Below are 18288 nucleotides of genomic sequence, written 5' to 3' on the forward strand. Positions count from 1 at the left end.
GATAATATTAAAGCGTCCCTTTCTCCATACTCGTCCTTCCCCTTCCCCCATTTTTTTTTTTACTTAAAAATTATTACATTATATAGGTACCGATTGATGATTTCTATCGAAATATGTCGAATTTAATCATTTCTACGTAATTTTTTATTAAATACGATTAGAAAAAATAGAATAGAATATTCATAATATTTTGTACTTTCTATCTGATTATTTAATGACCTCATTTAATGATCGAATATTATGACAATTTATTAGATTAGATATAGTTAAATATAAAACGTATAGAAATGTTAAAAATGGTTTCTCGCATAGAAACGGAAAAAAAGAAAATAAGTGGACTTGGGTGAAAGAAATGAACTATAGATGAGGAGGAGGATGAAGAAAAGAAGAGTAGGAGGGAAATGAACACGTGCCAGAGAAGGGAACACGTGGTCAATAAAGGGACGGAGAGACGGTTGGGGTAATTACGAAAGTTTCTCACTTGCGATCGTTACTTTGGCGATGATTATGGCAACTACTCCCACGGTAGGACTCATTTTTCTGAGACTGTTTAACTCTGCAAAGGAAAGAGGAGTTCTGACTTGGAATTTATACCACCGGTCCATTACCTACCCCTCTTATATTGCGGATAATACTTGGGGCAAGAGGTGAAAAGAAGAAGGGCTACGATCGTAAAAAGGGAAAAAGAACAACAACAAAAAAAATAGAAACAAACTTCAACGCTCTCGTTGCTCGCGTTATTGGATGATTGTGGGGTGAAAGGGAGAATATATGTGGATGTGTATGAGAGGGTTGGAATATGGGCGATTCCACGAGAAAGAAACTCTGTCTCTCTGTGTGTGTGTGTGTCTGTTTATATGGGAGAGAGAGGGAATATCTTAATGTTTTAACCCTTAACATGTCAGCGGTGCTCTTTATTAAATCCAGCTAGGACAAGAATGTACCCTGTGTCTCTGAAGGCACATACATGTATCTACGTGTATACATTTATTCTCTTTCTCTCTCGTTTCATCCTTTGGATTAAACGATTAAGGATATGAATTCTATTTTTTATCCTTAGATGAACTTTACGCGTCGAGGGATTTTTACTGAAAAAAAAAAAGAAAAAAAAATAAGAAAACAAAAATTGAAGAGATTTGCTTTTTGTCCTTGACCGCACAGGATCATCATTTTTTAATTCAATCTATATGATACCCTGGTGAGATGTGAAATTTTGTCAAGCTAAGACAACATTGATACTACTACGGACCTGTACATGTAAATATTACGCGTTAGAAAAATATGTTTGGAGGAAGTCGTAAAATGAAACGACACAGCCTGCTATTTGCTCTTCTCCCCTTCCTTTTCTATTTTATTTAACAGACTGATAACCACGACGGTTGGTTGATTACTTACAAAATATAGTAACAACGATTTCTTTCAATACCGTTCAAAGTTTATACTTTTCAAACAATACAAAAATGATATATTCATTTATTTATTTTACGGAAAAATGCTAATATTTTGTTCGTTTAACATTTGCGCGAAAAAAGAAAAGTAGCTAAAGAAAAAAAAGTAGCCAACTAGGCACGATCAATCAAAATCGTTAGAATGTCGTATCGGGAGCAACAAATATTCTGTGCCTACCTTGTAACCCATCGTACATTCGAATATAAATCTTATCGAGTATGAAATTGGAGGAGGAAAATTTGTCGACTACAAAAAATGGCCGAAAGTTGCAATACACGCGTGCACGCATACAAACATATGTAACAAACTTTGCAAGATTTTGTAACTATGTGTGTACGCGTAAACATAAATAAAAAAAATTAAAATTATCACAAACGTTAGTAATTTTATTTTATGACGTTTAGCACGAAAAAACGTATGATTTAAGGAAACGTACCTCTATAAAATACACACGCATGCGAATGTATAACGCGACACTACTCAAGGCTTTTAAAAAACGCAATACGCGTTTAAAAAAACATAACAAAAAAATAAAACAACTCACAATTCGCGAAGAGCCGAATCGTTTGACGTCAAGGATCGATAAACCAGCTGAGAAATAATTTCCGATCCTTTTTTTTCTCTCTTTCCGTCTCTGTTTCATCATTCAACCAAAATAACATGACAATCGATAATTCTTAACAAAAGGTGGACAATTTTTGTATATTTTTAATTATATTATCTAGCTTTGAAATTTTGAAAAATTAAAGAATCCTCAATAACGTGTATGCGTGTACAAATATACTTCACATTTATTTGTAATAGGTATATGGTTATAGTTGGGATATCAAAGATATTGAAAAAAGGGCGTTACCTATAAAAAAATAAAAAAAAATAAAAAAAAAAAAAAGAAATAAAATCTCATCTAAAACCATCTCTCGTCAAACGACGATCACGAAAACGAAATGATATGAAATCAAACAAGATTCGTAACGACCTATCTATCGATCTTCCTCAAGGTATTTCTCGATAATACAGGAAGACGACTCTTCCTATGATAGCTATTTCAAATCCTTACGTATATACTTAATACATATATACATCGAGTTTTTCTGCACGAAAAGAGAAATTCAATTCGAACGAGAAAAGGATTGCGAAAAGAGAGATCGACAATTTTTCCCTCCGGTTGATATGAGAACCAATTAGAATAATATTTAAATATATTTTACATTTTATGTTCACTTCAATTTCTTGTATAAAATAATGCATAAATAATTTCAAACAATATCCGAAGAAAATGTGACGATACATCTAGAGAAGATTAAATATTTGAATATTAATGTTTTCCATTGGAAAATTGAATGAAATCTTTTTTAGAAGCTATTTGTTTGTTTAGGGGCTTTCCCTAGTGTTAAAAATTTCTTCATTTTTGGGGACAGGCTCGATTTTTTACGATTTCCAAAACTATTCTTTTGTACCTTTTACCTACCAACCTATCTATCTATACGTTTATCTACCTGAGCAAAACCGTGAAGGGAAAAACGTAGCGTGAAAAGACAGAAAAAGAGAGAGAGAGAGAGAGAGAGGCTGGGAAAGGCTCGTTAAATTCTTACGGCGGTTAAACTAGTCCTTTCGAAAGACCATTCAAACGTGCTTACCAATAATAAACCATATGATCGATATCTCGAGAAGCTTTACAAATCGTACGCTTTTAAAATTTTCCTATGTTACATGCCTCGCACATATGCTGCAGATACGCTGCATTTTCCAAAGTTATTTCTATTTTAGATAAATATATACATGCGTTTACGTATATGAATCTACGTTGAACGATATCACAAGAATTGACGTAAATCATCTTGCATAATAATACGCTTGAAATGATTTTTTAATGATATTAACTTAATAACATTTGATAAGATAACGTTTCTAATATAAGTAAATGTCTTAATCAAAAATTGTTTGTTCGATTGTACCGAGATAATAAATAAAAAGTAAACTAATTATGAGGATGACTAAAGAACAAATTATTTTAATTACATTTTAAATGATACTCGAAATTATATTGCATTTTTATTTCTGGCGACAAAAAACGTTTATCTTTTACGATCGTGTGAATATTTTTCGTGAAATGCAAAGGAAGGAGAAGATAAATAAGAATAAAGAGAAACGTAAGTGGAATATGACGTGGACCGGGAAGGAAAAACAAAAATGACTCCTGGCAAATTGTCTGCACGGAAAGAGAGAGAAAGAAAAAGAGGACGACAGAGAAGAGCAGACAATAATAATATATTAAGTCTCGGCTGATTCGCAAGGCCAGAAAGTGAAAGATGAACGATCGAGGACGCGTGGGTGTATTCGAGAAAACACGCAACGCTAGAAAGCTCGACTTTCTTCGATCCCTAACGAAATAATAACAATTAATATACTTTTAAGTACAATGAAAATATTTCATTTCTTTGCGAATCACATACACGAGAGAAATCAATTTTAATTTGTTTTATTTTTCTCTCGCATAAAATACGCTTTACCCTGTTACATTTTTCTATATGTTCAAATTCAAGAGATACTTTTTTACAACAAAATAATCACAAATGGAAAAATAAAAAGAAACATATTTTCGTAAGGCGATTTCATTTGAAATTCTTGACAATTCTTTCAAGAGTGAATAAATCAGGCCGATAGGAAATGTCCTTGTAATCGCGAAGCAAGGCCAGACCACCGACTATCGAAAGAAATGTAATAAAGAGGTAGGAGGTAAAAAGTTGCAAGAAGGAATAAGAGCGAAAGAGAGAAAAACGTATCGAACAAAGTAGTAATAGCTATGCCTATCGATAGAACACGACTCCATTATATTTTATAGCGAAAACCGAGAGAGAGAAGTCGAACCAAGGTTGCAACGCTCGATCGACGTAACCCGAAAAAACAAATAAAAAGAAAATTAATAGAACGAAAGACAGAAAGAGAGAGAGGGAGAGAGAGGGAAAGAGTTACTTTTTACTGTTACGTAAAAAGAAGCGATCCAAAAGCCGTATGTTTTAATACTTGAAACCATTTCATTATAAACGAGACTCATAGTCAATCTCCCGCACATTCACATTTTACTTTCAATCTCGCAAGGGAAAGAATTTATCCTAGAAAAATGAAATTAAATTCGAAACCGCGTACGAGAAAAAAAGATAATAAAAGAAGTATATATACATATGCAGGGTGGGCCAAAGGTTTTCGTATGATTTGAAAAATATATTTATTTTCGTTTAAAAATGAATTCTTCGCAAAAGTCTCTAAACTATTCACAAATTTCACAATCAAAAGCTAAAGAATTGCTTTAAAAAATCTCCATAAGGGTGAACTGATTTTTGTAATCCCCTAGGAACTTTTGGGCGAACCTATACAGCATATCTATAGAGAAAAAGAGAGAGAGATGCGAAATGGTCGGTCGAGGGAGAACAAAAGTGGACGGGAAAAAAATGGAAAAAGAAAAAGATAGGAAGAAAAAAAAAAAAAGAAACGGGGGTACAAAATGAAGCACGCGCGTCGTTGGAAATGCACCCTATGGCGTGCTCTACGTTACCCAGATGATCGTCGTAATGGGTCTGTCAGTTTCGAGTTACGTCGTTGGACGATGAGAATCTATGTTAGAGAAAGGAAGATGGAAGATATGCGGAACGCATTCAGACGGAAAAGGATAGACGTATTTCCCGCTGGAATTCTTCTCTTCTCCACCTACACCATCACTGCCATCACCGCCACCAGAAACAGCAACAGCAGCATCACCACTACCACCACCGAAGCAAGGAACTTCAATTTTCTTTTTTTTTCGAAAGCAACGGCACCGCTGCTGATCCGATGGCAAGTTGTTCCACTTGTACATTACAGAGAAAAGACGAGAAAAAAATTATTTCTCTGCTCATAATTTTTCTTATTTTTTTTTTGTCGGTACCTAACAAGAAGGAAGAAGGGAGAAAAAATAACGACAGATCGTGGAAAAGTCGTGGAAAATTCGTGAGAACCAGAATTCGATGTTTTTCTTTCACTTTATGTTACTTCTAATGTTCGTATAATTAGTAAGAAGAATAAATGAACGATCAAACTATTGTTTAGCAACTGAACATTGCTAAACAATTGCAATTCTCTCTCTCTCTCTCTCTCTCTCCCTTACTCTTTCACAACCATATATACTTTAGATATTTTAAAGAGAGAAAGAGTTCGCATATTACTCGCCATTTTTCCAGATTCCAAGCTGGAATAGTAGTAGGAGGTAAGCACGTGGTACTAAATAAAAACATTGAGAAGCAATAGCAGGAAAAGAGACGATATAGGAGATAGAAAAAGAAAGAAAGAGAGAGAAATTTTTTGTACCCCTCTCACATGCATGCATACTTCAATACACATGCAATATAGATGTATATATACATATTAAAATACATATACAAGTTGAGAGCAGGCGAAAATCGTTTATCGTCCCGATCCGTCACCTCCTCCGCACATGCTGAAGAAATTAACATTTTTTCTCTTCTGTTTAACTTTAAAAAGAAATAGACGAGAATGGAAGGAGGTTGGTCATCTTCTTTAGCAGGATTTTTCTCATAAAAATTATTGAAAATTCCATCTATTGTCGTCGTAAAATAATCAAATAAAATATACATTGGATATTTTATATTAATATGGCATTATCAGAAATTATATATAAGATATATTTTCAAAATCTGTACTCACCACAAGATAACGTAGAAGAAAAAAGAAAACGTGAACACCAAAAGTTGCTCGTACTGGTTGATACGATGCAATACACCAATACACCAATAAACAACAATTGAAATTATCGATATTGGAAGTTGCGTATGTATCTGAAAAAGAATCAGAAAAAAGAATGATTAAAAAGAATGACGAGATGATATAAGAAGAAATTAACGGAATTCATTCGTGTGATGATTATTAAATTCTTTACACTCCTATGTCACGTTGTACAGGAAAGGCCAAAAGTTTTTAGATAATTTTACAAATGAATTATTCTTTTTTCAAGTTATCCAGGCTTGTGTTTAGACTTCTACTCTTTCAAGCTATGCTCGTAATTAATTTTTAATGTCGGCTAAGAATTTTCGGCTCATCCTGTCTGCCTTTTTCTATTTCTTTCTTTTTCTTTTTCTAGAATCGTCGTCAACGTATTAAACTGGTTTTCAGTTAGCGAGAAAACACGCGGGACCCGCATGAAACGTTATTTTTCAAATCCTAAGAGCACAACGGAGTCTTTATATACCCGTATACATAAAGAAGTGTAAAACAATAAGAAAAATACATAATAAAATATCTTAATCTTTGTCCTCACCTTTTGCTAGATGTATTAATTTATAACTATAAATGTTATAACGAATTATAAAGTTAACTTGAAACGCAAGATAACTCATTTGATTCAGGTATATCAGTAATAATGAAATCTAACTGTAATTATCTGCAATAGAAAGATGATATCTTAAATTTAATTACCTGTTTCCTATGATACATACATACATATAGATAGATAGACACATAAATTAGAAGAATATTTGTGCGTAGATGTAAAAGCATCGTACGTAACAACGAACGTTTGAAATTCTCTTTGACGAAAACGTAATAATCGTTTATTCTTGCTTTGAATCGTGAAAAGCTATTTAACGAAAGATCCTTATAATTTTAACCTAAAGGTTATACTAATAAACATTCTCTCGTTTAAGTGTACACTTACATATTTCTCCCGTATTATAGTCTTCAGTAAATTTTTGAACTACATACATACTTTCGCAAACAATGTAAATATGTAATTTCTAAAAGAAAAACTGCACGACTTTTACGACTGATAAACAAAATGTTTTTGTTTGAAAAAAGAAACTATTTTCCTTTACTTTTTCATTCACCTTGAAGTTGTTTGTAGGCGGGAAAAAATAAGTAAAGAATCAAACGAGAAAATAAACCATTAAAAATCTGTACGCGTTTTCCTCGACACACAAACTTATTATTGGGAAAACATGATCTTGCGACTAAAATATGTTCGTTTTTATCGATTATCGTACGCGTAATTATAATTGAATAATCAAAAAGTTAATTCGATCGTATGTTTCGAAGTATTTTCGAGGTTAGGTTTTAACCGGTAGACTTGAAAGTACACGTGCATGCTTACACTCACGTATCATATATATATATATATATATGTATATATATATTTATATATATGTATGTATATACTATGATATGTGTATGTACATATGCGTTAGTATCTAAAAGAGAATGTAAAGCCCTCTCTAGGATAATATGAGTACATTTTGGAAAAAGAAATCGATTACACGAGAGAACATAGAATAGATACGTACTAGATAACTTGAATTGCGTTTTCTTTCTTTCTTTCTCGCACTGTCGGCACTTCGAACGACGAAAATAACAGAGAATAAGATTCGGTCAACAACTCGTGAATTCGGTGAGTGCGCGCGGTACAACGACACGACGAATATGCTCTTCTATACACATATACGCACGTTCTAAGTCGTCATCCCTCGTACTTCTGCCGCCACCGTCGCTACCCACCTTCGGTAAAGTTCGAGATCGTTCGGCACTCTTCGGTTCAGGACCGTCGTGGAGCTCTCTGGTACCCACGAACCCATTTCTTTGTACATTTTTTCTACAAATATTTCAATATTTTTTTATATAACAAAATAACGTAAAAAATTCATTAATATATCACTTAATAATGTGTACATGTTGTTTTTATATTATTTTTTTTATAGATACATATATCTTTCAATTTATTTTTTAATCAACTCCAATTATATCGATGAATTTATTTTTTTCCTCATATGTTTTCGTCATATGTGTTTTATTTTTATTAAATTATTATTGCAATTATTATATGAAACTTGAAAAGAAAATATAAAATAAAATATATATGTACATTAGCGCGTTCATCTCTACTATGCTACGTGTGACCGTAGAAAATCTGTGAACGAGATGACTTCATTTGATTCAATTACCGGTCTGCTAATATGAGAGAGAGAAAGAGAGAGAGATGGTGAGGGAAAAAGGAAGTCCGATAAAACGAAGGGAGGAAGAATTCATTTGCTTTTTTATCTTTCTCTCTCTTTCTCTTTACATATAGATATCTTTCTTGCGAGAGGATCGAAAGTGATACGAAAATGATCGACGAACGATTAATTTAATTGCTTGTTCTCTCTCTCTCTCTCTCTCTCTCTCTCTTTTTCTGGCTGACTGTAAAACTATCTCTCTTGTGTGAGGTGTAGAAAGCAATCTCATGGTGGGTTCGTAATGAAATTTTATTCGAAGCTTCGTAGTTTCGAATACCAAGGCGATAATTCGATCCGGAACAGCAATGAGAAATTCGATTGTGTCTGGCTTCAAGGATACTTCATTGAGATTGCGTTAGCGAGACGATTTAACGCTTGATCGACTGGACCACCGTCTGCTGCTTCTCTTCCTCTCTCTCTCTCTCTCTCTCTCTCTCTCTTCTCTATTTCACCAAAGCTTTCTGCTACTTGCCATGAGATTAAAAGAGAGAGAGAGAGAGAGAGAGAGAGAGAGAGAGAGAGCAAATTCGTTATTTTGTAAGCGTTAAACCGATATTTCAACGTTTCTTTTTCTCATGATCAAATGAATTTGCTAAATATCCTTTTACAAACCTTTTGTTTTGGTGTCATTGCGTTGCGGGCATGCGAGAGTAATAAATGCAAATGATTTTTTAACAACGTAGATGGAATTTGGTTGAGGTCACTACTTAGGAATGGCCAAACTCGGTTCTTTCTAAATTTTAGGAATTTGTGGCCTTCATCCTGTATGATCGTGTCCGTACAAAAATTAGATAGTTTCTGTCACTATTTTAATACAGCTTGCCAAGTGTTAATGTATTTGGCTACTTAATCCGATCCATTTCGAAAATAATCAATAAATTTTTCAAAAAGAAAGATAGTCATCCGTTTCAAAGATCATTGATTATGTATTTTCAATAACTAAAGATACACCTAAACGAAGTTAATTAATTAAACAGTTCATTAAGTAATATTATAAATAGAAGAGTATCAATTATATAATTAAATTTATATTATTTCAAAATCGAGTTCCTTTCTCCCTTTTCTCTTTCTCTGATTAGCAGTAAAAAAATGTAGTCAAATGATTATGTTTAAAAGAAAAAAATATGAAGAAAAATAAAATAAAAAAATGTTATCAAAGACAAATTAGAAAGATCGATGTACGATCGGTATTTACAATACATACACACATATACTAATAATGCATATAAGATCAAGAGAACATAACAAACGGGTTTCCCTTTCGCGCGTGCTCGCGCGTTCGGCGAGAGTAAGAGTAATCTTGCAACTTTCATTTATTCTCGTACGGCCTCGTGATGTCATAAATATAACTTCGTATCGTAATCCATGCTGGCAGCCGTATTCTCATGGTGAAAGGTTTCGATCGAGAAAAGAGGTTAATATCGCGAGAAACGAGTATGTACGAACGAGTTCTAAACTTTCAATTAAAATATCTACATCCTTGTCTATTTCTCTCTATCTCTCTCTCTCTCTCTCTCTTATTCTATTACTTTTAAATTCAATTACGTTATTATAGCAAAGAAGAGTTCCCCTGGTATTATTTATATGTAACAAGCGAGAGAGAATCGTGAAAGTTTCGATCGGAACGAATTACGTAAGAATTTTCATCATCGAGTAAATTCAAGAAGAGAAATCACTCATATGTACATTTCTGTGTGCATTTATTCACGTTAGTGTATGCACATTAGCCTAAAAAGTATTTCGAAAAAGAATAATTGATAACACAAATCATCTAGGAGCTTTTGCCGACGCCTCCTCTTCTTCATCCTGGATTCATATATATGCTAAATCGTTCAAAGGATCAACTTTATAACTCGACAACGTGTTGAAGTACTACTAGGAATTACGTTGATCGAGTTAATCCGCTTTTACGAAGGGTAACTTTTCTTCTCTCTCTCTCTCTCTCTCTCTCTCTCTCTCTCTCTCTCTCTCTCTCTCTCTCTCTCTTACCTTTGTGATTCTCCTGAAAAACTTTAATTAGCGAACGATAATTGAGAAGAGAGCTTCCAAGGATCTTGTAGTCGCTAAAGAGAAGAGGACTTTTTAATAATAAGCGAGAACTTTGGAATTTACTTGTGTGCGATTGTCGTTGAAAAATATTTTTCACTAAGAAACGGGAATAAAAAAAAGAGAATTTATTTCATCGTTGCTATTCAGACAAGTACTCAAATATCATTACTTTAATCCTTCATTTTGACGCGAGATAAAGAAGAAAATAGATATCGATATACATATCTTCTGCTTCTTTTTTTAATCTCATTTTCCTTTTAATTGCAAAACAACTTCCGCAATATTGTAATTTGCATATGATATTGAAATACATTTCCAGTAGGATTTCATTAATTATCTTGCGATTCCTTTCTTATTAAAAATCCATTAATTAGATTAACGTAAGGACACTTTCTCTGGAGGTCTTTGCACGTTTCGAATTTTCTTCTTTTCTTTTCTTTTTTGTGTTGCTCGAGATCTAATATCTTTACATAGCAAATATTTTTCACAGTAGCATAACTTTCACCTTGAAACTTGAACTGCAAGTAGTTTAACTTTGCAACAAGTTCGTTATTAATTATTTTTTTCATCAAATTTCTGGTGTTCAGATTTGTTATTTGATGATATGAAATATATTGTTTACGAATTACAAAAAAGATAGAACTAATCGATGATTACAACCATTTCGTAATCATTATTTTCTATTTCTAAAGTGTTCCTCGTGCCACGGAAGAAATTATTTCCAATTTCGCGAAGGATAATCGCAATAGCCAATCTTTCACCAACTTTCGCAAATGTTCAAAGTGGTTGCGTAAGAAGACGTGAGCTCTTCGCGATATCGGTTGAAATCGTTCAAAATCACGAAACGATTCGAGACGAGACGATGCAAGGATTTCACTCTAGAAAAAGATTCAGAGAATTATCCTGCATTCCTTTCCTTACGTCATCCGCAACGTTTGACCGCTTTCTTTTTTGTTTTCTAAAATCAAATTTCGAACGTACAAACGATAAAAAGAAGTGTAAAAGCGTTCGATTCGATTATCTCCTTTTTTCGAGCAGGAAATAGCATCTCGTATGTCAAATTTTCAGGCTGGAAAGAACAAAGTGAACAAAAAATAAGAAAAAGTACAAACTGGAAGTCCTTTTTCTTTGTTTTTATTTTGAAAAGGAAAAGAAAAATATCGAAGTATTATTCTTTTTCTATTAGGATTTTTGCTTTTGATGCCGTTTACTTTTTCCTCGGTCTTTGAGAAACGAACCGAGAATCTTCGTTCGACGTCTAACGTTTTCTTCAGCGAAAGATGGAAGAATTCAAGTAGACGAGGAGCAACCGGTGGTTTGTAAACGAGCAACTCACGATGCGACGCGACGACTTATACCAGACGAGCTTCTCCTTCCTTCTTTAATCCCTCTTATTCTTCCTTCTTTGTGTAAAACATTCACAAACTCATATACCTTCTGCCAAAGGATTCTCGTCTTGCCCTCGAGAACATTGGGAAAAGTATTTCACGATCGATCAACGTCTTATTCTTTAACGATATTATCTCCGCAGTTTATTACAAAAAAAAAAAATGAAAAAAGAAAGTAAAGGCGTTCTTGGTGAAAACTTTTTAAATCCATAGATTGATCGATTTTTTTATTTATTTTACAATTAGAAAAAAAGAACGTGCGTTGCCTCCACGTGCGATACAAGTGAAACTCGTATCAACATGTGGAAAAAAATCAATTTATTCCTATATACCGTGAGTGTAACTTCAAATCGAACGCCGTTACCCTAAAATTAATTTAATGCTTAAACCAGTACATATGTGTTAAAACAAGCTGAAATATAAAAAGAGTGTATAAGAGTATTCAAATAATTGTTAAATAACCGATGGAAATGTATATTGTAATCTAAAACTATGGATGTACCTTCTGATGAAACTTTCTCTTCGAAATCTTCTGTTAGAATGATACATTGTCATATAAAAAAGTTTTTTTTATTAATTGTTATTTACATGGCTTTTTGAAAGTTTCTTATGTGTGTAACGAGAAAATATTTGTAATAAATAGAAATTAAGATTATAACGTTCTGATTATAGCATTTTTCATTTTTATGTAATTTTTTAAACTAATGTACATTTGTTGTAACGTTCCTGTGTAGTGGTGATTTTGGAGAGGGAAAATTTTGTCGAAAAGAATATCACATCGAAATTATTTAAAATTGATAGTATGTTAAAATAAGTACGTAATGCTTATACTAGTACATATGTGTCTAAATAATCTGAAATGTAAAGAGAGTGTATTAAAATATTAAAAAAATTGTTGATTAATCGATAAAAATGTCTATTGTTGTTAAAAAGCTCGGAATATATGATCTATGTACCTTCTCCTTCGAAATCCACCGTTGAAATGAAACATTGTCCTCTATCAAATTACTTTTATTAAATGTTGTTTATGTGCCCTTCCAAACGTTGCGCATGTGTATAAAGGGAATAATTCATCTAGTCGATAAAATTTAAGATTACAACGCTCATATTTTAACATTTTTTCATTACTATGCAATTGTTTAAAATAATGTAGATTTTTTTTAACGTCCTTTTGCAGTGATGTTATCGGAGGGGGAAATTTTCATCGAACAGAATATCACATCAAAATTATTTAATATTTAAACTATGTTAATAAGTATGTAATGCTTATACTAGTACATATATGTTTAAACAATCTGGGATATAAAGGGAGTGTATTAAATATTCAAATAATTGTTAACTAATCGATGCAAGTGTCTATCGTTGTATAAAAGCTCGGAGTATATGTTCTGTACACCGTCTTCTTCGAAATTCACTGTTGAACTGTGTCATTGTCCTCTATACAATTAATTTTATTAAATGTTGTTAATATGATTTTTCCGAAGGTTTCATATCTATAACGATAATAATATTCGTTATAAATAGAATAAATTCTCACACTTTATCTCAGTTTAACTCTCTCTCTCTCTCTCTCTCTCTCTCTAATTTTCTTCTTTTATGTCGTTTCGCTTAAAAAGTTTTATTTCAAAAATAATATTTAAAAAATGTACGGTTCGTCTTATGAAAGTAAAATATATTAAAATAGAGAAATTTTAATCAAAATAATGGACGGAAATATAAAAACTTGTCATCATCTAGATATATATCTGGGCCAGGTTAAACTGATTATGGAAAAATCACTCATTCTACCGCAACCTTGGAGATTTTTCTTTTCAACAGTAAGGAAAAGGAAAAAAAGAAAATTAAACTGATTTTCTAAAGCTTCCACTTGAACAGGAAAAGCTTTAGCTGGTATTACGAAGTCGTTATCGATTATTACAGAATACTTGAAAGGAGATATCGAGTTATTTGTAAATTTTTCATTCGAATTGATGGTATCAAATCACGAATGATGTTCGTTGATTCTTATTAATTTACTTTATTTTTATTTTTTAGCTAATACAGAGAAGTCCGAACATTTTCATTAGAAAATATGAGAAGCCCAGGAAATGTAGATTTTGCTAGGATATTTTAACGAAGCCTATATCGACGAGGAAATTGACATCTTTTGTTATTACAACGGATAAACATTTCTAACAAGACAATGTTGGCGAATCAATAGGTCCAATTAGTTGGACGCTCGTTTAATTCAAAATGCATCAGAGTTGAGATACGCCAGGCTATGAGGTAGATATCGCTGGCGATCCTCTTTAATAATTCACGATGCTCGATTGGAAAGCACGACACGCGCTTCTGCTTCTATTCACCTATTTGAATAACTCGAGTAGCAATAGCAGCATCGGCATCTCTCTACTACTATTATGTACTACTATTACTATTAATGTACTACTACTATTACTATTCACGCGAAACGCACGGGAGGTTTCATCTTATTCGAAGCTTTTCTATCTTATACGCGAACGTAATACATAATTTATGATACACCCACTGGATAGAAAACCGAAACGAGATTCACCATAACTTCTTTTTTTTTTTTTTCTTTTTTGAATTTTCACGAAAGTTTCATTATTCTTAAGTTGCATACGAAGTGAAGGAAATTAACATAAACGACTACTTGAAAATTTCTACAATTAAACTCTAAGTCCATGGTAAAAAGTTTGAGCAGAAATAACGTTGTTACAAAATAATTGTCCAGCGATTTACGGAGACATAGAGAAACGGGCAGACAGGCAGAGATAGACAGACAGATAGACGGCGACGGTAGACGGGGGATTGGGGAGAATGAAGCCAAGGTGAGAAGAGAAATTCTTGGGACATCCTAATGCTAAGGGAAAAGCAGGTAGTCTTGGGAACCTAAGTAAATCCAACCTTGGACAAAATTTTCGCGGCAGTTTAGTACAACGCGAGCGCACTTCTTCGAAAATGAAACGAGCCGCAACGTGATGTACGACGAGCCGCCATATAAGGAGCCACAATAATATGAAGTTAGGCCCATAATATCGTCGTTGTGAGAGTCGGAGGCCTGCGGTCCTCTCTGGTCCCTCGACCCAAAGAGAAAAACAGAGAGAGATGCCAAGAGTATGCCAAGAAAGAGAGAAAAAGATAGAAAGAGAGGTCTCGCTTCGTGGAAATCTTGCACGACCCAACAAGGATCCTTCCAGTAAACCCTCCTCCCCTTCTCTTCTTTCTACAGCCTCTCCTCTTCTTCCTCTTTCCATTCTGACCTCTTCGTCCTCTCAGTCTCTATCTCCTCTCTCTTTCCAATCCTTTGGTAGTCCCTTCTTCGTCCTTCTTCTTCCGGCTAGCAGCGCAACACACGATCTTCTTACAAACACACGCTCACACGAACACACGACAAGCCGCTGGTGCGGCTGCACCAGCTTATTCCAGACGAACGTAGCATTCATGTCGACTGCATTCCACTCGAAGAATCATGGATACCCTCTTGTATTTTTATCTACAATTAACCAGCTCTATTTCTAAATATTTCTATTGATAAAACAGATACTCCGATATATATATATATATTCGTAATCATCGAATTTGTTTCTCTGATTATATATAGAATAAAAAAACGATTGAAAAATTTTCGGTTGTTGACTTTAAAAAACGCAGCTATCATTGTAGTAGGTCAGTATTCAAGCTGTCCTTGGAATCCTTCGTCTATCTAGAAATTCCTTAGATACCGCTGAGAAGATAGAGAAGAAAGATTATTCTGATGTTTTTCTTTAAAGAAGAAGAGAGAACAAAGTAAATATGTGCCTCGGTTATCTCTTCGGCGTTTATCCCCGTTCGTCCCTTTTCTCGCTTTCAACTAATGGTAAAAAAAGACAGAATTGTGGAAGGGAAGGAAGAGAGAAAAGGACGAAGAAGGAAGAGAAAGCCAAGGCACTGTGCGCAGGTAAACCAGTTCCTTCGCATTTCAAATGCGGAACCCTTAGACATTGGTTCTTCAGAAAAAGAGAGAGAGAGAGAGAGACAAGGAAAGATAAAAAGAGATCGAGTAGTGCCCTTCTATTCGACAGAGATTCCCTGTCGTTCTAACAGACCTCGGTCTTCGTCCTATACCTAACGGTTCCTATTGTCAGTATGGGACTCTGAATCTTCTCCTTCTTCTTTTCTTCTTCTTCTTCCTCTTCTTCTGCTGAAAAATTTTGAAAAGCGGGCCTCACGTATATGCCTCTTCGTTCCCAGTTAGAATATTTTAATATATTAGCTTGTCCCATAAGTTCTTTCCGCGTCACGCTATATATTACTTCGAGCCGGCTATCTTTGTAGACATGCAGGCTTGTTTATTATCTATTAAACAATAAATATTCTATATATAGTCTATTGATTTCGCATGAAAAAAAAGGAAGGAACTTATGGGACAAGCTAATAGCTTGATCTTCCGATCGACTACGATTGATTACTCTAGGAAAGACGATTTGTTGCAGGATTCTCTTTTTTTCTCTTTATGCCAACCGAGAATAGGAGGAAAGATGTAACACGAGTATTAAAAGCTACTTTCACATAGGGGAGTTCTTTTAGACGATACTAGTTTCATTGCTGGATCGTATACCTCGTAAATTGTTGTTAATTCGATCTCAAGGATATACAGGGTAGTTTTCTAACTCTGTTACAAACAGAAATGTTCCTATCAAAGTTATAGAATCATCTTATATATGGTACCTCCTTCTTTTTTTTCAATTCTAGAGGCAATATAAAGAACAGTTTCTATGGTGGTCTCGTATAGAGAAACCGTCGGGGATTGAATGAAGAGTAAAACTACTAGGAAGATAAAAATTTGAGAGAAGATGTGGGTGGTTTGAAACCAGGACGATGGATCCTTCCTTTACTTTGGTCCAAGCTCCTATTACGAAAAAATTCGAAACCCAAAACTTGCGATATTGGAGCCGACTCTTGTTTTCAATCGAGAGGGAGGAAGGGGTTTGCCTGACGATGACACCTTACCGCATGCGTGATCGAACGCGTCTAACAGCTGACGTTATTTCGACAGAATTATGATAATCATTTTTTTCAAATCGGTCCTTATTATACAAATATTGTATCTGTATTTGTTCGCAAAAAAATATCGCGGTAATTGATCTTGACTTCATTTTGTTAAAAGAAAAACGGAGATATAATTAGTCGTTGGATATTTGACGTATCCATTGCTAGAAATCTTGAATCCTTTTAAGCTGAAAACGAGGCTAATCCAGCGACTATGTTTACGATGTCGTTTTGCGCTCTAAAATGCTGCTAATGGTAATTACAACGCATTAAAATTGGATTATGGGGACTTAAGCTGTGCAGTATAATGGTGGTGCCCATTTGCAACGCCTCTTAATACGCGATTGCTCGGCAAACCATCGTACGTAATTCAAGTTATTCGATAGGAACGTATATGATCATACAAAATGTGATAACCGATATTCTAGTATCGATCTTATCTTTCAGTAACGAACGATTCCTCTTCCCTTATTCCTAGTAGCACCGCAACAAGTTTTTTAAGAGTATATATATATATATAATTAAATTGATTACTAATTATATTAAATCTTTGAGAATAAAATATAAATAACGTTAAAACATATTTATTCAAAGTGAATGATCATTTTGGATGAAGCTAATCGTTTGAAAAAAATGTTCAAGTACATATAAATTGGACTCTCGAAAGATATTCCAAACTTACCATGAATGATCGGGAGGTATGAGTTTATTAAACAAATACCTCTCCTATTCGCTCGCTTTTGTATTTACCATACCTATGTACGCATACACACATTGAACTATGAACATAATGTACTCGATTTACGGACGACCAGTCAGAAAATTGAATTCCACTCGTATGAACGTCGAGATCGAATTGTTTGCGTTTATCACGCTTCTCCGTCCGCTCGTTATTCGCTTCGAGGAGATCGTATCGAGGAAGGAAGTGTGCTCTGACAAAATATAGAATAAAAAAGGAAATTTACAACAAAACAAATGTTCGAATACGAAAAAACAAATTATTCACCTATGCACATATAAATAAATATCTGCAATAAATACGTTCTTGCGCGTATAAAAAGAAATTAAAATGTATCCAAAACAAGGATAACTACCTATACCTCCTATAATTTATATCAAATGTATAAAACAATGTTAATATATATGCGCATGAACGTTTATAGATAACACACATACGTGTACGAATGCAACTATGCGAAAGAAGAGTTTCGAAGGTAGCACTAAAACGTTCTTCTCACGAGTACACGAATGAACGCATATCATGGATGGACAGAGTCGTTGCATATGGTGATGTCCTTGTCCGTAAAATGCATCTCATGTTTATATGCATTTACCGAGTG

At 33.9% G+C, this 18288-nt stretch overlaps 1 protein-coding gene across 1 annotated transcript in view; it reads right to left on the minus strand.

Moving 5' to 3' along the window:
- Positions 1-8016, minus strand: part of LOC106787667 (brain tumor protein-like) — a 59641-nt gene extending 51625 nt beyond the window's left edge. Inside the window, exons 1-2 of the mRNA XM_014750235.1 lie at positions 7776-8016; positions 6148-6278 (exon numbers count right to left, since the gene is read on the minus strand). The gene's annotated coding sequence lies outside the window, so the exon portion shown is untranslated. The remainder of the gene's footprint in view (positions 1-6147; positions 6279-7775) is intronic.
- Between the last annotated feature and the right edge of the window lie 10272 nt (positions 8017-18288).

This window comes from Polistes canadensis, unplaced genomic scaffold (genome assembly GCF_001313835.1).
Source record: "Polistes canadensis isolate GaletaPanama2010 unplaced genomic scaffold, ASM131383v1 scaffold_109, whole genome shotgun sequence".
Lineage (NCBI taxonomy): Eukaryota > Metazoa > Arthropoda > Insecta > Hymenoptera > Vespidae > Polistes > Polistes canadensis.